The sequence below is a fragment of the Geotrypetes seraphini genome, chromosome 3 (assembly GCF_902459505.1).
Source record: "Geotrypetes seraphini chromosome 3, aGeoSer1.1, whole genome shotgun sequence".
In the NCBI taxonomy this organism is placed as follows: domain Eukaryota; kingdom Metazoa; phylum Chordata; class Amphibia; order Gymnophiona; family Dermophiidae; genus Geotrypetes; species Geotrypetes seraphini.
The window spans coordinates 196,691,339-196,711,732 of record NC_047086.1 but is presented as its reverse complement, the minus strand read 5'-3'; the positions used below and the strand labels follow the sequence as shown (position 1 = coordinate 196,711,732).

The following is a 20,394-nucleotide window of genomic DNA, read 5'->3' as shown; positions in this document are numbered from 1 at the left end:
TCTGTTATTGAGAAAGACATGGTGGAAGCCACTGCTTGCCCTGTATTGGATTTTTCAATTACAATCTGTTCAGCCGAATGGCCTTAACGAAAGTGTGGAATGGAATACCATTGTTTAATAGGGTTTTTGGCTCCCTTTGGATAGTGGATTTTGGATGCAGTGTGTGGTGTGCTTGCGTGTGTGGGGGGGGTGGGGACTCTTTTTGATTGCGGTGCTCTTATTGGTGGGTGTTTCTTTTTCCCTCCCCTTTTCCCTCCCTCTTCTCCTTCTCTTTTCTGTGGTGCTGATTGTGTTGAGTGCTGGCACTGTATGATTGGTTGGTTCGTGTATGATGTCACCTGTGGATCTGTTTTAGCCGGTGTGCTCTCCCTCCCGGGCACCCCGCCCTCCAGCCTTCCTCTCTGCTTGTGTTCTGTTGGAGGCCAGGTTCCTGAAGAAGGGCTCCTCCCGAAACCAGCGCGGTTGAACCTCTCCTCCTGGCGCGGTTTTTCCGTTTGTGTGACAGTTTTGGATAAGTATTGTTTCTTTTGGACATGTTTTTCACTTTTTGGTATGGTTTTTGACTTTGTTTGTGATTTTGCGTGAGTTTTTTGAGGGGGTTTGGCTGGCAGGGTTTGTGTGGGGGTCGCTCAGGTTGCTTGTGTTGAGTTTCATTTACTCACTTTGATTGTTGATTGGTTTGATTTCTGCACACACAGGGCGCTCGATGATGGTGTGCGGGTGGAGGCTTATGGCCTTGGCCCAGAAGTGAAGTGTCGGAGCTGTGCTCCTATCACTGAGGGTTCACACTGAGAGCGCCCTATAACATCATATAATGTGACATGTTCTTTGACATATTACACTATATTTGGTTTGCAAGTTGTGAGCCAAGTCAGGCACTTTGAGCTTCCCCCTCACAGACCTTGATGTGACTTGGTTGCCTTCCTTGTTTTTTCTTGCCCTGTATTGGTAGCATGGAATACTGCTACACCTTGGGTTTTGGTCAGGTACTAGTGACCTGGATTGGCCACCGTGAAAACGGGCTACTGGGCTTGATGGACCATTGGTCTGACCAAGTAAGGCTATTCTTATGTTCTTAAACCTACTGTATCAAAACAGTACTAACTCCCAGGACTCAAATAACAAACACACTGTTACACTTAGAATACCTATACTTCTGAATAGGGATATAAGACTGACTGCTAAAGATTCCCACAAACACTAACATATTTTACTAGAACTATAGTGTTTTTGTCATATGTACAACACAAATAGAGTTGCCAATTGGCTCCAGATTTTCAAAACAAATTGATCTAGCCCTGGTTTTACTCCACTGCATGTAGCCAGGGATCTGTAGTTTTCATTTCCTCATCACGTTCTCTAAGAAACGAAAGGCTACAAGTTCATGCAAGCAATGGGCTGGATCAGCTTCATCTGAAAATCACCAAATAAAAAGAAAACACAAATCTGGCCAAGAGAACACAAGAAGCCAGTCTCTGCATGTAGTGCAACACTGGAGAAAGAAATGTACTTCCTCCCATCTTGTGCAAAATATAAATACAACAGAGCTGCATATTCTCAAAGCTGTCCTATAAAAAATTGACAATAAATAATAATTTATTAACTTTTATTGCCTATGCATTTTATTTTCCCCATCACATTAGTTTTGGGGTTATTTCTGCTTTCGGTACTTTCCTCTCCTTTTTTTTTCAGGTGCTCTTTGTGAAAGTACCTGTATATAAAATTTAAAAATGTTTTACTACAAAAGGTGGAATACCAGATATAGGACCTTTACCCCCTTACCTTTGGTTTCTTCTCTCTCTTATTAGCTTTATTTCTTTTCTCATACATCTGTATCTGACTGAAGTATCCCTTCCCATCTCCCTAGTATTTCCAGTCCCTATTCATTCCTGCCCCCTGGACTCCCATTATTTCCCTGTCTTTCAATGACATCCTAAGCTTTCAATTTCCACTCTCTAGTCTCCCCCTTACAACAATTTATTATTTCTATAGTGCTACCAAGTGCACGCAGCGCTGTACATTGTATATTCAAGAGACAGTCCCTGCTCAGAATAGCTTACAATCTAATTATAACACACCCATAGAGGGGGCTAAAAGGTGGTAAAGAACTATTAAGGGAATGATAGACAGATGTGTTGGTTGGGTTCGTGTTTAAACGCAGCTTCAAATAAGTGGGTTTTTAGTCTGGCTTTGAATTCCACCAGAGACAGAGCTTGATGTAACAAGCCAGGCAGATTGTTCCAAACATGCGGCACAGCAAGGTTAAAGGGACAGAGATGGGAGTTGGGCAGTAGAAAAGGGTACAGAGAGGAGCGACTTGTCTGATGAGTGGAGTTCCCAGATGGGAGTACAGGGAGTAACCAGAGAGGAGAGATACTCAGGAGCTGCAGTGAGTGTACACAGTTTTCATCTGCCTTTTCATCTCCTCACCATCTAAAACACCTAGCCTGGTTCCAATCTTTTACTTCTGCCAATTTGAGTCCTCTCTTCCACTTTATGCCCACATACTGAGCTCCTTATTCTCTACCCCAATCCAACTCCATCTTCCCACACCATCTAGAGATTCCCTTAGCTTGCATCCTATATTTTATGGGTCTCTTCCCACCTCACCATATACAGGTTTCCTTTTGTGCACTTCCAGGCAGTTCTCCCCATCTTTGATTCTCCCTGCCTCATGTAGATCTTCCGTTCACTCTTCCCCATACCTCCACCCCAAATAGGCTTCCTCTCTATGCCCCTCATGTAAGTCTCTGCCTCCCAACCCTGCTACTGCCTATCATAGGTTTCTCTCTCTCTCTCTCTGTAAGCCTATCCGATTCCCAAAACTTAATTTTGTCTTCTCACCCTATCCCCAGAGATTATCTGTGGCCCCTGCAGTCAGCAGAACAAACAACACTTAAAAGCATTGCAGCATTCCCTCCAATTTCAGAGCCGACATCGGAAAGAAGCCTTTTGGGTCAGCGAAGGATCCCAGTTACCTCCTTCAGGCCATCCAGCTGAACTGCTTCTTCCGGCCTTCAGCTGCACAGGGACGCAGGCAGCAGCTCTTACACACTGCACGTGGCTGACCCGGAAGCCTTCTCTCCAGTGTCAGAGGGAAGGCTTTTGGGTCAGCCACGTGCAGCATATAAGAGCTGCTGCCCGTGTCCCTGTTTGGCTGAAAGCCGGAAGGAGCAGCACAGCTCGACAGTCCTGAAGGGAGCGAGTGCAGCCCTGGAACAAGCAAGTAAGGGAGAGAGGGGAGAAGGAGCGCATTGGAACAAAGGCTGGAAGACAGGGAGGGGGGCATGACACAGAAGGAAGGGAGGGAGCATGAACTTGTGACACGAGGAAGAGGACACTAACTTGGAACATAGGAGGGAGGGAATAGAAAGGGAGAATTGGTAGGCATGAGTGTGTGAGTGAGAGGGAAAGAGATAGTGCACATGGGGAAAGGAAGAAAGAAGAAAATTGGGCATAGAGAGAGAGGAATGAGGTAGAGATGTATGGGGAATAGAAGGATGAGAGGGAGAAATGTTGGATATGGTGATGGAGAAGGAACAGAGGGACAGATTGAAGGAGATGCAAGGGGGAGGAATATTGGACATAGTGTTGGAGAGATAGATGTAGCATGATGCTGGAGAGGGGTGATAGAAGCAGAAATGGGCACGGGGCTCATAGGCAGTGGTGAAAAATGCTGCACATGATCCGGGGGATGAGAGAGGGAGAAATGTTGGATGTGGCAGTAGAGGGAGTGGAAGAGATTCACCCTGGATCTCTTTCTTTCCCCACTTCCTTTGCAGCAAGGGAGGAAATGAGAGAAAGAGAGATGGACTGGAAGAGAGAGAGAGGGAAACGTTGCCAATAGATGTGGAGGAGAGAGGAAAAAATGTTGGACTCATGGAGGGACAGAGATGCTGGCTGGGGAAGGGAATAAGGTCCAGAGAGGAAGCGTGCAGGAGGCAGAAAGAAAGAAATATTGGATGCACAGTCAGAAGAAAGAACAACAAGAGACTCATGAAATCACCAGACAACAAAGGTAGGAAAAATGATTTTATTTTCAATTTAGTGATTGAAATGTGTCAGTTTTGAGAATTTATATTTGCTGTCTATATTTTGCACTATATTTGTCTATTTTTCTATTGTTGTTATTGAGGTGGCATTGCATATTTTAAAGTCATCTGCCTTGACCTCTTTGGAAACCATATACATAATTAACATTTTCTCTGCGTATAGTGTGCTTTGTGTTTTTCTTTAATTTTGTGGTTACCATTATGTATCAATAAGATTATACTGTGTGTATATAAAAAAATGAATGGAAAAAATTGCATTACAATCAGTACTATTGTGGGGGTGGGGTTGGATGGAGCTTGGGCAGACGTACTCGGTTGATATTTGTTAGACTTAGGGGTACTTGGCTTGAAGAAGTTGAGAAACTCTGGTTTAGCGAAAGTTATTATAGTATCTTGTGCGTTTTCTGATCTTATCCGCAGCTTCCTCATTTTTTTTCCAAACAGGTTATCCTTCTCAGCTCCCCAGAAAACTAAGAACTGCAGGTTCTGCAAACTGACACTGGGTGAGAAGGCAACAGCACACACGTGGTATGGTTACTGCCTTAAAAATTTTTAAGTGACAAGGCTGAGTTCTATGGAGGATGTCACTCACACATGAGAATATTATGTCTGCCTGTCCTTGGAGATTTATAGTTATTGGTCCTTTCAAGCCGCTTCCAGAATCTCAGTGTACTAGGCGACTGCCTGGTTCACCTAATGGAAGTATATGCTAATACAGAGGTTCCCACATTTTAAGCCACTTCCAAAATGTTCAGGGACACTTCCCCACCCCCAAGTTTATCCCCATGACTCTTCCCAGACCCCTTCCTCATATCTCCCCCTCTCCTCAGCCAATCCTTACCTGTCTCTCTCTCATGCCTCCCAAGCAACCAGTCTTTCACATCCATTCCAGCCAATCCCCATCAGTCTTAGATTATCTCTCTCACACTCCCTCCACCCATTACCTATTAGTCAATCAGTGTCCCTCTCCTCATCTTCTGGGTGCTGCATTGTTTGTCTCAGGCATTGCAGACTGATACTGGTCCTGGTACACCTGCATTCAGCCTCCACATCTGTTTCTGATCACACTTCACTGCTGCCATTGCTGGCTCCACTCCCAAAACAAATGCTGTTTCTGGTCTGCACAGAGGGATACACCTCAAGTCCCACCCTCCCAGCTACTGCTTCATTTATGCCTCATGGCTACTGATGCTGCTTCAATCGGCCACTGCTTTAACTCAGTTATTTTGAAACCCTGATATCCTCATTAATGTCTGATTGCACTACAGTACTGTGCATTGCTCTTTTTCATTTTTGTGTCTTAATCTACACTTTCCTTGAACTCCTAACTAGAGAATGACACGGTGGCGGTTTACCCGCGGCCACCGCATTTTAGCCGCGGGTCACCCGCCGAAAACGGGGAAGAAAACTAGCAGTCGCTGCGGCGACGGGGACAAGGCCATTCACCGCCCGCGGGGCGGTGAATGGTCTTGTCCCCCGCAGTGAGGCATGAAGGATCGCGCGGTCCCCGCAGCTCACACCCGCCCGCCCAATCGATTCCAGTGTCCAGCCAGCTCTCTCCCCTCTCCTCACCCCAGTCCGCAGATCCTCCTCCTCGGCGACCCGCACGCTACCAGAGAGCTGCGCACACCCGCCGCTGCTCAGCCTCGATCTTCTGCTCTGACGCAACCGGAAACAGGAAGTTGCAGCAGAGCAGAAGATCGAACACTGAGCAGCCGCGCGTGTGCGGCTCCCTGGGAAAGCGCGCAGGTTGCCGAAAAAGAAAACCCACAAACCAAGGTGAGGAGAAGGGAGAGAGCCGGCCAAACACCAGGATCGACCGGGCAGGCAGGTAGTGGCCGCGGGGACCGTGCGATCGCTAGTGTTCCCGGCTCAAATTGGAAGGAGGGAGTGAAAGGAAAAAGGCTTATATGGATGCAGCGGGGACGGTGACGGGGCGGTGAATGGGATGGCAGTGGCGGTGACGGGGCGGTGAAAGGGATGCCGGTGACGGTGACGGGGCGGTGAAGGGATCGGCGGTGACGGGGCGGTGCAGAGGATGGTGGGCCGGTGACGGGGCGGTGACGGGGACAGATTTTTTCCCCATGTCATTCTCTACTCCTAACAAGTTCTTTGTGCTTCTTCAGATCACTCCCCATTTTTTATTTCACCTAGACTGTCTACCCTGTTGCCAATATTTTAGTATACTGTACAAACAAATAAAACTTTCCTCCTAACTTTCTAGCCCTAAGTATTCTGTGATATAATATAAAAGTCTCTCAAACTGTGTGCCACGGCACAGCAGTGTGCCATGAGAGATTCTAGAATTTTATTTTTAAAAATTCCTTTCATAAATATATACTAGAATAGACGGCATGTGTACAAGAGTTTGTCAATGTTATGAGTGAAAACCTTCCGACCCGATTCAATAACCTCCTGGCCGATCCACCTCCCACTTGATCCAATCCGCTCATGCAAATGAGGGGAAATGGCATACAAAGTAGGAAGGCAGCAATTCACTAAACAAGAGAAAACACCGATTGGGCTGGCCGATCCAAAAAGAAGCGACTGCTGAGGACCAGAGAGCTGCAAAGGAATGGGGACAATGGGAATCCCGCAGGCCCGCGGGTTCCCCCTTCAGGTCGCGGGGATCCCGTGGGGACACTCCCTCGGGTCACAGGGATCCCATGGGGATGCCCCCTCGGAACACGGGAATCCCTTGGGGATGCCCCCTCGGGACACGGGAATCCCTTGGGGATGCCCCCTCGTGGTCTTGGGGATCCCACGGGGTTCGATGCAACTCGAGCCGCAAGGCTCATCTTCTTTTCCTACCTGCCCTGAAGTTTTCTATTTCCTGTCTGCCCTGCAGCACGTAGCCGACCGGAAGTCTTCCCCCGTGGTCAGCGCTGATGTCGGATGGAAGGCTTTGCGTCAGTCACGTGCAGCGTTCAGGGCTCGGGACCCTACATGCTGGCATGTAACTGACGCAAAGCTCTCCCTCCGACATCAGCGCTGACATCGGGGAAGACTTCCGGTCAACTACGTGCTGCAGAGCAAACAGGAAATAGAAGACATCAGGGCAGGTAGGAAAAAAAGACGAGTCTCGTGGCTCGAACTACCTCAGAGAAAGTTGTTGAAAGGAAGTTTGCTGGAAGATGAGGGCTGGACACGAACGTAGGAGGCAAACACGGGACACAAAAGGGGGAGGGAGTGCGTTTTTGGACACAAGGCATAAACTCGGAAAAGAGGATGGAAGAAGGGAGGGAAAGAGATGCTAAGGTGGGGGAGGGAATGCGTTTTTGGACATAGAAGGCATGAACTTGGGAGGAAGGGAGGGAAAGAGATGGTTGTGTACACGGGGAATTGAAGAAAGGAGAATTTTTGGTCATAGGGAGGGAGTGAGGTACAGATGAGAGGGAAGAGAAAGATGAGAGGGAGAAATATTGTGGTGGAAAGGGAACAGTAGGACAGATTGAAATGGATGCAAGAGGGAGGAATGTTGGCCATAGTGGTGAAGGGAATCGAGGGAGAGATGTGGCATGGTGCTGGAGAGGAGTGATAGAAGGAGAAATGTTGGGCATGGGACTAGTGGGCAGGGGTGAAAGATGAGAAAGGGATAAATGCTGGACCATGGTAGGAGAAACCAATGGACAGCAACAGAAGAATTTACAGAAGATGGGAAAGCAGAAAAAAGAAACTGGGACCAACTTTATGGAAAAATAAGTCTCCAGACAAAGGTAAAAATCAAAATTTATTGACTAAAATATGTTAGCTTTGGGAAATGTATATAGCAGATATCTTTGTATTGTGTTCAAAAGAAAAGGAAATGCATTTCTGGTTTTATTTCTACAGTGTTGAAGTACTTGCTGACCTTTGCTGTGACTGGTGGGGATCCCCAAGCACCACCAGCAGAGGACCTCCTCTAGAGACGGCCAGAACTCCCCTCCACCAAGCACGCAGTCGCTGGCAGCATCCACAAGCTATTGCTGCTTACCAAACTTGGCAAAAAGGACCCCCGGCCAACTGCAAAGGAAGTCCTCAGCTGAGTGTTTATATTTTATATTTACATTAGAGGCTCTGGTAGAAACCCGTTTACAAAGTATGTATTCTTCCCAATTAATATTTTCAAATTAATAAAGTGTCTTTGCTTATTTGTAAATGGGTCTCTACCAGAGCCTTTAATTCAATAGCATAAATAAATGAAAAAACTATTTCTGCAGTTTATAGGGACGGGCAGGGACCGAGGGGATTCCTCGCGGGGATGGGTGGGATTTCTGTCCCCGCACAACTCTCTACTGAGGACCAGTCACTCATGTCCTTGACGACTGTCCTGCTCTCTGCTGCCCTGTCCCTGTCCTGCTCTCTGCTGTCCTGTCAACTGTCCTACTCTCTGCCGCCCTTCAACTGTCCTGCTCTCTGCCGCCCTGTTCCAAATGACTCTCCTGCTCTCTGCTGCCCTGTCCCTGCAGTGCAAGCCCATGTTTTAACCTGCAGGTTAAAAACATGTTCTGTATATGTGGCTGCAGCGTGTTCTGTCATATCTGGCTAAAATGTGTTTCAAATTTATTTAAAATATTTGATTTAATCACATATTCCAAATCCATTGTTCCATCTGGCTGCAGCGTGTTCTGTAATCCCCACCCCCTTGTTTTGAGCTCACTTGTGCAGTCTGCGCATGCGTCTGGATCACTCTGCAGCGATCCATGTGGTTGGTGTGGGGCGTGCCTCCAATCAAATAATTTGCCTGACGACTGTTTAGTGAATCGGTCGCCCGGCAAGATTCGGCCCCAGATCAGATTGGAAAGGTGAGTTTAGTGAATCTAGGCCAAAGTATTCTTCTAATTTATAAGTCAGTTGTGAAAGATTGAGGAAAGTCTAATTTATTTTGGCAGAATTTGCTGGCAACTGGTTCCACCACACTCCCTCTCTCACTAATTAGTCAGTGCAGGTAAAGCCTCTAGATTACAACCACAAAAAGAAAAAGGTCATTTGCACTGAGTGGGAAGCACCTAGCCCTTGCATGGAACGAGGAATGCACCCACTACTGCCAAAAACAGCAGCTCTGGGACAAATGGAGGAGATCAGCAGCTGTGACTCAGAGCCATCACATTTAAAATGTTTGCAGCTGATCCCAAAGTTCTTTGGAGGCTCAAGCCATTAAATGGAAATGGTAAGTGAGAATAAAAAACTGGTAATCCCAAAAAGACTAAACACTGGCCAACACTCATTTTGGTGCCTCAAATGTTAGACCTGTTTCTGAGTATATTATTTGACCTGCTGATTCCAAATATGACACCAGTTTTCTCCTATCAGCTCTAGTTTTTGAGAAACAGAACATGTGCCATATACCACTCTTCACTTTACTCGCCCATTTAAAAACATCAGGATTTTTAATGTAGTGTTTAAATTAATATCTTTTAAGCATGAAGGAAACATATTAAAAATTAAAAGAAAAGAGTACAACATGAAAATCTACTTATTTCATACCAAAAGCAGAAGTTTATGATACAAACTTTCCAGTCATTCGACACACAAGAAGCTCCTTTTGTAAGACTTCCAAGTGGGATCTGCCAGGATAATCCCGCAAAAGATTCCAACAATAGTCTGCCATTATGCATGCATCCCATCTTCCTTGGTATTTGGACTCCATTGTCTTTATGTCTTAGTGAAAACTTTCACCTTGCTCTTTGCTTAAGTCACCAAGGTTCTTTGGAAAGTGATCTAAGTGACTCTGCAGATAAAACACAGTTACTTACCGTAACAGGTGTTATCCAGGGACAGCAGGCAGATATTCTTAACGTATGGGTGACGTCACCGACGGAGCCCCGGTACGGACACTTTTAACTAGAAAGTTCTAGTTGGCCGCACCGCGCATGCGCGAGTGCCTTCCCGCCCGACGGAGGAGTGCGTGGTCTCCAGTTAAGATAAGCCAGCTAAGAAGCCAACCCGGGGAGGTGGGTGGGTCGTAAGAATATCTGCCTGCTGTCCCTGGATAACACCTGTTACGGTAAGTAACTGTGCTTTATCCCAGGACAAGCAGGCAGCATATTCTTAACGTATGGGTGACCTCCAAGCTAACAGAGAGGGAGGAGGGATGGTTGGCCATTAGGAAAATAAATTCTGTAACACAGATTGGCCAAAGTGTCCATCCCGTCTGGAGAAGGTATCCAGACAGTAGTGAGTAGTGAATGTGTGAACTGAAGACCAAGTGGCCGCCTTGCAGATTTCCTCAATAGGCGTGGAACGGAGGAAAGCCACAGAAGCAGCCATAGCTCTGACCCTGTGGGCCGTGACAGCTCCTTCCAGTGACAGGCCGGCCCGAGTATAACAGAACGCAATACAGGCAGCAAGCCAATTGGACAGCGTTCGTTTAGAGACAGGACGACCCAGACGGTTGGGATCGAAGGTCAGAAAAAGCTGGGGAGAGGAGCGGTGAGCCCTGGTACGGTCAAGGTAGTATGCAAGGGCACGCTTACAATCCAGCGTGTGTAACGCCTGTTCCCCAGGATGAGAATGGGGTTTTGGGAAGAAGACAGGCAGCACAATGGACTGGTTGAGGTGAAAGGCTGAAACCACCTTGGGGAGGAATTTAGGATGGGTACGCAGAACCACCTTGTCATGGTGAAAAACAGTGAACGGTGGATCGGCGACCAGTGCATGCAGCTCACTGACCCTCCTGGCAGAGGTGATGGCAATGAGGAAAATCATCTTCCATGTGAGAAGCTTGAGCGAAGTAGTAGCAAGAGGCTCAAAGGGAGGCTTCATGAGGGCTGACAAAACCACATTGAGGTCCCAGACGACCGGAGGAGGCTGTAGAGGTGGTTTGATATTGAAGAGGCCTCTCATGAACCGGGAAACCAGAGGATGAGCCGTGAGAGGTTTTCCGAGGATAGGCTCATGAAAGGCAGTGATGGCACTGAGGTGGACTCTGATTGAGGTAGACTTGAGACCAGCATCGGACAGAGAGAGCAGATAGTCCAGTACGGTCTCCACCGCCAATGAGGTGGGATTGTGATGATGCAGGAGGCACCAAGAGGAAAACCGGGTCCACTTCTGATGGTAACATTGGAGTGTGGTGGGTTTCCTGGAGGCATCCAAAATGCGACGGACAGGCTGAGACAGGTTATCTGGAGAGGTCAGCCCGAGAGAAACCAAGCTGTCAGGTGGAGGGAAGACAGATTGGGATGCAGCAGAGACTGATGCTGCTGAGTAAGCAGAGTAGGAAACACAGGAAGAGGAATGGGCTCCCTGGAGCTGAGCTGAAGCAGGAGGGAGAACCAGTGCTGTCGGGGCCACCGAGGGGCGATGAGAATCATGGTGGCCCTGTCCTTGCGGAGCTTGAACAAGGTCCGCAACATCAGAGGGAGTGGAGGAAAGGCATAGAGGAACCGATCCGTCCAGTCGAGCAGGAATGCATCCGGGGCCAGACGATGCGGAGAGAAGAGTCTGGAACAGAACTGGGGCAGCTGATGGTTGTGAGGAGCTGCAAATAGGTCCACCTGCGGGGTGCCCCAGCGAGCAAAGATGGAGTGGAGAGTGGGAGGGTCCAGGGTCCACTCGTGAGGTTGAAGGATGCGGCTGAGCTGGTCGGCCAGGGAGTTCTGTTCGCCCTGGATATAGACAGCCTTGAGGGAAAGATTGTGGGCCGTGGCCCAGGTCCAGATTCGGAGGGCCTCCTGACAAAGGAGACGAGATCCGGTGCCGCCTTGCTTGTTGATGTAGTACATGGCGACTTGGTTGTCCGTGCACAGGAGAAGAACCTGAGGGTAGAGGAGATGCTGGAAAGCCTTGAGAGCATAAAACATGGCTCTGAGCTCCAGGAAGTTGATGTGATGTTGACGCTCCTGAGGGGTCCAGAGTCCCTGGGTGCGGAGATCGCCCAAGTGAGCCCCCCTTGCATAGGGGGAAGCATCCGTGGTTATGACCATGGAATGAGGGGGTGGATGAAAGAGAAGTCCCCTGGAGAGATTTGAGGAGTTCAACCACCATTGAAGAGATTGCTGAAGAGACGATGTCACAGAGATGGGATGAGAAAGAAGATTCGTGGTCTGTGACCATTGGTTGGCAAGGGTCCAGTGAGGTATCCTGAGGTGGAGTCGCGCCAGAGGGAGCACATGGACTGTCGAGGCCATGTGGCCCAGAAGGACCATCATCTGCCGAGCAGGGATGGATGGATGGAGGAGCACCTGTCGACAAAGGTGAAGCAGGGTGCGGTGCCGGTCGGCAGGGAGGAACGCCCTCATCTGATTGGTATCGAGAACTGCTCCGATGAACTGGAGGCGTTGTGTGGGAAGCAGATGCGACTTGGGATAATTGATCTCGAATCCCAAGAGATGGAGGAAAGAGATGGTTTGATGAGTGGCTTGCAGTACAAGTGGAGATGTAGGTGCTTTCACCAACCAATCGTCCAAGTAGGGGAACACCTGTAGGTTGTGGGACCTGAGAAAGGCCGCTACCACAATCAGGCATTTGGTGAACACCCTGGGTGATGATGCAAGACCAAAGAGCAGTACCTTGTACTGATAGTGGTGAGTCTGTATCTGGAATCGAAGGTAGCGACGTGAAGCCTGATGGATTGGGATGTGAGTGTAGGCCTCCTTGAGGTCCAGGGAACATAGCCAGTCGTGTTGAGATAGAAGAGGATAAAGCGTGGCAAGGGAGAGCATTCTGAACTTTTCCTTGACCAAGCACTTGTTGAGGTTCCTGAGGTCTAGGATGGGACGAAGATCTCCCGTTTTCTTGGGTACCAGGAAGTAGCGGGAGTAAAATCCCTGACCTCTTTGGTCTGGAGGAACTTCTTCGATGGCATTGAGGAGGAGGAGGGATTGGACCTCCCTGAGGAGGAGTGGAGTTTGGGAGGAGTGAGAAGCAGACTCTACGGGAGGATGGTCTACAGGAAGAGTCTGGAACCTTAGTGAGTATCCGTGACGGATGATGTTGAGAACCCACAGGTCTGATGTGATGGCCTCCCAGCGTTGGAGAAAGATGGTGAGGCGGCCTCCGATAGGTTGAGGAAGAGGCATCGACGGTTGGAGACTGGCCATGCCCTGGAGAAAGGAGTCAAAAGGGCTGAGGAGGTTTAGTCTGAGGGAGAGGCTTGGTCGCCTGGTGAGACTGAGAGCGAGCCTGAGTGTGCTATTGTTGGCGAGGCCGACGGGATTGCTGTTGAGGAGGATTAAGCGGCCTAGCAGAGAAGCGACGTTGGTAATAGGACTGAGGCCTGTATGGTCGCGCAGGTGGAGTCTTCTTTTTAGGCTTAATGAGGGTGCCCCATCTGGTCTCATGAGCCGAAAGTTTTTGTGTTGTGGTATCTAGAGACTCCCCAAAAAGTTCATCACCAAGGCAGGGCGCGTTGGCGAGGCGGTCTTGGTGGTTCACGTCAAGATCAGACACCCTCAGCCAGGCTAGGCGTCGCATGGCTACAGCCAGTGCGGAGGCTCGTGAAGTGAGCTCGAAGGAATCATAAATCGAGCGCACCATGAATTTTCTGAGCTGAAGGAGGTTGGAAATCTGTTGTTGGAAGAGCGGGACCTTACGCTCAGGTACATATTTTTGTAGAGCAGAAAGTTGTTGGACCAGGTGTTTCATATAAAATGAAAAATGAAAGGTGTAGTTGTTGGCTCTGTTAGCCAGCATGGCATTCTGGTACAGGCGCTTTCCAAATTTGTCCATTGTTTTCCCCTCTCTGCCAGGAGGGGTGGAGGCATAAACGCTGGAACCCTGAGATTTTTTGAGAGTGGACTCTACGAGGAGGCTCTCATGGGGCAATTGGGGTTTATCAAATCCCGGAATAGGGATGACCCGGTATAAACTGTCCAGTTTTTTAGGGGCACCTGGAACAGTAAGTGGAGTTTCCAAATTTTTATAAAATGTTTCCCGTAGGATATCATGTACGGGCAGTTTGAGAAATTCCTTGGGAGGTTGGTCGAAGTCCAAGGCTTCTAAAAAGGCCTGGGACTTCTTAGAGTCGGACTCAAGTGGTATGGAGAGAGCCGCGGACATCTCCCGAAGGAATTTCGTGAAGGAGGATTGCTCGGGCTTGGAAGTGGTTTCAGCCATGGAGGGTTCCTCATCTGTAGAAGAGGCCTCCTCCTCGGTACCGAGTGGGGATTGCTCCCATAAGTCTGGGTCCCTGATAGCCGGCTCAGTATGGTGGGTTTTAGAAAGGGACTTGCCAGATCGCATGGATACGGTGCCGGGGGATGAAGACCGGCGTCGGTCCCTGTCCCGGGAGGAATGGTGCCGATCCCGGTCCCGAGACGACCGGCGTCGATCTTGGGCCCGGGAAGGGTCCTCTGCAGAGCAAGTCTGAAGTGCAGGCTGGGCAGATAAGACCGGCATGGATGTGTCCATCGGCACCGAGGGGGTGGACACCGGTGGAGTGGTGCGAGGCTCGGGCCGGACCGGTACCGGAAGGAGCGGTGCCAGTAGGGTCGGAAGGAGCTGTTGGAGTTGCTTTTGTAGCTGCTCCTGGAGTTTGTCCTGGAGGATGGCCGAGATGCGGTCCTCCAATGGGGGCACCGGTACCGTTTTAGATTTCTTCGGTACCATAGGTGCTGCTCGACGCTCCGGCGATGAGGAGGCCGATGACGAGGCACTCACCGAGATCGGAGCGGAGCGTTTACGGGATCGGCGGGACGCCGGAAGGACCGGGGTCACCGCTGTAACTGGAGGGCGCTCAAGGGAAGTGGAAGGCTTCTTAGCCGGCTTACCTGGCGCTATCGACCCCGAAGGAGGATCAGGCGGTGTCGATGTGGTCGGTGCCGATTTAGGCGGTGCCGTCGACGTCGGGGCCCGATCCATGGTAGAACCGGTACCGAAAAGAATATTTTGTTGTATTTGCCGGTTCTTAAGAGTGCGTTTCTTAAGAGTAGCACAGCGGGTGCAGGTGTCAGCCCGATGCTCCGGACCCAAACACTGAAGGCACCAGTTGTGTGGGTCAGTTAGAGAGATCGGGCGTGCACACCGCTGGCACTTCTTGAAGCCCGGTTGAGGGGGCATGAAGGGAAACACGGCCTCCGCGAAATCAAACCCGGAGGCTTGGATGATTACAACAGGCCCCGCCGGGGCCGGCTGCAAAAAGTAAAGAAAAAGACACGAGTTTTTTTTTTTTTGTAAAGAAAATTAAGTCGAAAGACAAAAATAGAACAAAAAGTGGATCAAAAATCGCGAGCGGGAAGGCAAAAATAGAGTTTTCAACGGCCGTTGAAAAGCACATGCGTCTTCTTCGCTCCGCGGAAACGAAGAAACTGGAGACCACGCACTCCTCCGTCGGGCGGGAAGGCACTCGCGCATGTGCGGTGCGGCCAACTAGAACTTTCTAGTTAAAAAGGTCCGTACCGGGGCTCAGTCGGTGACGTCACCCATACGTTAAGAATATGCTGCCTGCTTGTCCTGGGATAATGGACTTTAACACTCATGTTATAGCCAAGCCTATTGAAAGAGCATATCCTTTACTAATTGTGTGTCGTTATCTGCCTTCTTGTTGCCAATAAAGTTTTCCACAATAAGAACAAATGAAGACCAGGCATATGATTCGATTTCATTCATTGATGCTATGAAATGTGGGTCACTTATAAGTTGTCTGATCTGTGGACCATCGAAAATTCCTACCTTCAGTTTTTCCATGGTAAGTCCAGGTAACATAAGCACTATGTATTCAATACACGAATCATCTTTATTCAAAGCCTTTACAAATTGTTTCATCGTACTTAGGAAGTCTGGTAGTTAATAAGAACATAAGAAACACCTTCACCGGATCAGACCGAGGTCCATCTAGTCCGGCGATCCGCACACGCGGCGGCCCAATTTAGTACTCCTTTATGGAGTCCCGGATTTACCGTATCCCTCAATATGATATGCTAGAAGGTGTGCATCCAACTTGCGCTTGAATCCCACTCATGACCATACATTTGGAAGTGGAGGGCTGAGGTTTCAGCTTCAACTCCGATACCGCATCAGAAAAAAAAAATGGTGGACAGAGACCAACCTGAAAAGGCAGCGAACATGAGGATCGATCATCTCCTTGGTCAAGAGCCAGGGAGGCCGCATGGCTGCCGGCCCTAACAGAGAGCCAGAGTCATCCAGGATTGAATTAGAATACTAGGACAAAAGCGGCATGAAGTCTGACATGCCATAAGGCCCGTCAAGATCCGGAAAGGTCACTGGAGTCAGGGGCCGGTTTGCTTACACGAAAAGCAGACATTGGAGGGGAAGTCACTCCCCTGGGTCGAAGGTTACGTGCCCCGTCCTGGATGTGTCAGAAAGGCTCTCCACATAAGATTTACAAATTCCGGGTAGAAGCCTGGTGTAGGGGAAGTAAATGAAGCCTGGAAGTCCTCTGGCTGGGGTATCCAGATGCCACATGCCTCCATTTTGCAACAACACATGAAAAAGATCCCAGGCGATATTTTTACACATACCCCAGACCCAAAGTGGTTCACCAGCCCTGGAGATGAAGATGAGGCTAAGCCCAAGGCTCCCGCTCCTCCCTTCCATGGTTTACAGCAGGGGTCCCCAACCCCCGGTCCACGGCCCACAGCCATCTGACAGCTGGGCCGCGAGAGAACTGCCGGCAACAGAGACTCACTCAGTGAAGGGCTACAGCAAAATGGCTGCTCCCTTCACCGAGGACAGAACGCTAGACATGGCCCAGCATGTTTTTTCCTTTATCTCCAAGCCGGTCCGATATCATCCACACTTTCCGTCATGCTGAAAAGCCTCGGCAGTGATTCAGTAACGTTGCCTGCAGCTCCCCTTCCTGTAACTTCCTGTTTCTACCCGGGTGGACCGCAGCAAACAAGACAGCTGCGGGGCAACGTTACTGAATTACTGCCGAGGCTGGAAGTTTTTCAGCGTGATGGAAGGTAAGAGCAACATCGGTCCGGCATAGAGAGAAGGGTCAGAATGTGCTGGGCTGAGGAGGAAGCCTCCTGGACTAACTGGGTTTTTTTGTTTTTTTTAAAGTACGAAGGGGGGTATTAATTAAGAAGTGCAGATTGCGGGGAGAGCTTATGGGGTCAGAAACAGAGGACAGAGAGAGAAAAATGGTGGGCAATGGTCTGAAGAGAAAGAAATTGGACCTGGGATGGTGTGGAGGAAGAGGGAAAGAGATACTTGAAATGAGAACTGTTGGAAAATAAAGGGAGAAATGGTGGACCTGGGGGAGGAAGGCAGGCAGGCAGTGGGAGAGATGGGATGGGGGCAGTTGGGAAGAGAAACTGGATCTGGGGTGGAAGGGAGATGTTAGGCCTGGGCGTGGATTGAGAGAGAGATGCAGCAACTCTTTTATTTTTCTTCCATCTCATTGTTCAGCATCAAGGGGGGGAGGGAAGAACAACAACAGAAAAGAGCGGGAGCAAAATGTTGGATCATGCGGAGAGAGATGGACCCATGGGAGGGCAGGAAGGAAGAGAGCTGAGAATGCTTGGGGATGGAGAGAAAGGGAAAGGGAGAAATAGCCTGACCAGTGGAGAGAAGAAGGGGGTTCTCAAAGTGGTGAGCCACATGGATGAGGTCAAAAGGGAGATGACTAGTGAGAGAGCAGTGAGTACAGTGGTAGAACTGTGGTAATGGGGAGTCGATAGAAGGAAATAGGAGGCTGGAAAGGAGTGAGATGGGAAATGGGAGAGCTAGGGACTAAGAGAAGATGGAGAACTGAGAGGTAGCTGAAAAATTTAAAAAGAAGAAGGGTGAGAGAGGGCAAGATTTGAGTGGACTGAGGCAAAAAAGACAAGAAAAGGGAAAAATCAATGTGGTGGAGACAGACATAAAGAAGGAATGGAACAGCAGAGAAAAGGAGAAAAAATGGACACTGGAAAGAGAATTGGTAGTAGACTAAAAGCAGAAAGAAAAACTGGGACCAAGATGATGGAAAAACAAAATGGCCAGAAAACAAAAGGTAGAAAAAATAATTTTTTATTTTGTGATTACAATATGTCAGATTTGAAATATGTATCCTGCCAGAGCTGGTGTTAGAAAGCAAGCATGAAGTAGGACCTAAAAAAGAGCGGAAAAGCCTTTTTTATTTATTTTGTTAATGTATATTGTGTATAAAACTGTCCTACGAACCCGCCCCAAATCTCCCCCCCCCCAACTTACCGGTCCCTGGAAAAATTTGCTTCAATAAAATTTGCTTCAATTTGCAGTCCTTGGTGTCAAAAAGGTTGGGGACCACTGCTTTACGAAATGTAGCTTATTTGCTTACTGCTGTGTTATCTTCTATCATTATTCAAAAATAAAGACTAAACAACAGCACATATTTCTTTTTTACTTATCCTTTTAAAGCAGTGTCTTTAGTCCCAAAAGAGAAAGGACGCTGAGAAAGAGCTCCTTTATGAAGCCCTTTTGGGTGAAACGGCTCCCATCGGGGCATGCTAGAGACACTGCATTAAAAGGATAAGTAAAAAAGAAAAATATATACTGCTGTTTCGTCTTTATTTTTGAATCATGATAGAAGATAACACAGCAGTAAGCAAATAAGCTACATTTCATAAGGAGGCAGTCAGATGAGCCAAAGCGGGACATTCACTAATATTGTGTGTAATTATGGCTTTGAAGACCTTTTTGCCATCTTATAATTGAATCTGAACTAGTGAGGTGTACTTTAAGAATAAATGGGATACCCATGTGGGATCCCTACGAGGGTCGAACTGGAATATCGGTCGCTAGGTATACACTTAAGAGGATGGGTCAGTAGGGTGGGCAGACTTGATGGGCTATAGCCCTTTTCTGCCGTCATCTTCTATGTTTCTATGAATTTACAAGAAAGAAGATTAGTAAAGGTAAGAACCTAATCTTTCGTTCTTGTACAATAGCACTTTATTCCAGGACCAGTGGGAAGTAACAGAGCAGTCCAGAAAATTCAGGGTTCAAGGAGACATGAGATCACAGTACTCGCATTCAGTTTGGTTGGTTGGAGCTCAAGTAGGTTAAACAGTTGTTGGAATGTGTAGCAAAGTTCTGGATTTTTCTGCTACACTACAGAAAGGGATTAAATTTTAGGCTTCAGCAGAGTCATGGTTTAAGATCCAGATGAAAAAAAACTAAATTAAAAACTTTTTTCTTAAAAAAAAACCAAAACCCCACAAACACAAAAAATGTCATCAGATCATAACTAGGATAAACTTCTGTTAAACCTGGGACAGTTTTGTTTTTGTGCTCATTCAGCAGAGCAGACAGAAAAAGTGAGGTCCTGAGAAGATTGCTGTGCACATGCTCTGAACTTTACACAGTTATTATTATTATTATTATTTTTTAAGTAGTTTTACAAAGTTTCCATACAAATAGAAATCAAGCTCGGCAACAAAAAAGAAAAACCAATACCATGTATTTCAAATTCTTAGCAAAAGAAAAAAACCTACAAACCCACATTATAAGAGCGAAATCGGCCAAATTAAAAAAAAGAGATAATAAGATAAATATTATGTGATCAAATAGCCATAATCAACTCTTCATTAAGCTCAGTTCTTTTTCTTATGACCTTTAAGGAAATCCTCTAATTGTATAGAATTCCAAATTATAAATTCCTTCCCCTGAAGGGTGAGGAGATATTTACATGGATATTTAAGGAAAAGTCACCCAGAACAAAAACTCAAGGTTTTAAGGCCAAAAATGTCTTACACCTTAACTGAATGGGCTCTAGATACATCAGGAAATAAATGAATCTTTCTACTACAAAAATTAACATTTAGGAGGTAGGGCCTCTCCAAATCAGATCACAGACTCATGAAGTTCTCTCTCAACTTTACACAGTTCTGAGCTTTGGGAGAGCTGTTCCATCCCAGCAACATGCAAATGACATTACCCTGCTTGCATGCCTGACAGTCCTGTTCATTAAAAAAAACCAATACAACTTCCCATAAAGCTGTTGAGAAGCAGTAAGGGTATAAGGAGCCCCCAAAATGTCCTACCCTTATCACAGTCAGCATTGGTACAGGATGAAGGACTTCATGTCATTTTCACCAGGGTTTGTTTTGTGTTTTTTTTATTTCTACCTAGAGCAGAGACTGAGGAGCCATTTCCCACTGGATGTTTAAATCAGTTACAAATCATTATTTCCCACTCCAAGGGGGTGCAGTGACTTGCCCAAGATCACAAGAAGCATCAGTGGGAGAACAAGTTAAGTCTCAGCTCACTGCTTTAACTACTAGGAAGGTGTCAAGACAAGGTGAGCACAAAGCACTGGACTTAAGTTCAACTCAGAGATACCTAACAAATAAGAGATTTTGGCAAATGAAAGGGAGCACTTGTAAAAATATAGAAAGAGCCAGAGTCGGCTGTGCCAAGTCCCAAAACTCTTCTTCCCAATACCACACACATCAGTATCTGCTAATCCAACAAGAACAGGAGCTTTCTAAGATGC

At 47.7% G+C, this 20,394-nt stretch overlaps 1 protein-coding gene across 5 annotated transcripts in view; it reads right to left on the bottom strand.

Annotated features, from left to right (window-relative positions):
* The window catches only part of SPRYD3 (SPRY domain containing 3), a 158,483-nt gene that overhangs the window by 39,241 nt on the left and 98,848 nt on the right, over positions 1–20,394 (bottom strand). The gene's annotated exons all lie outside the window — the stretch shown is intronic.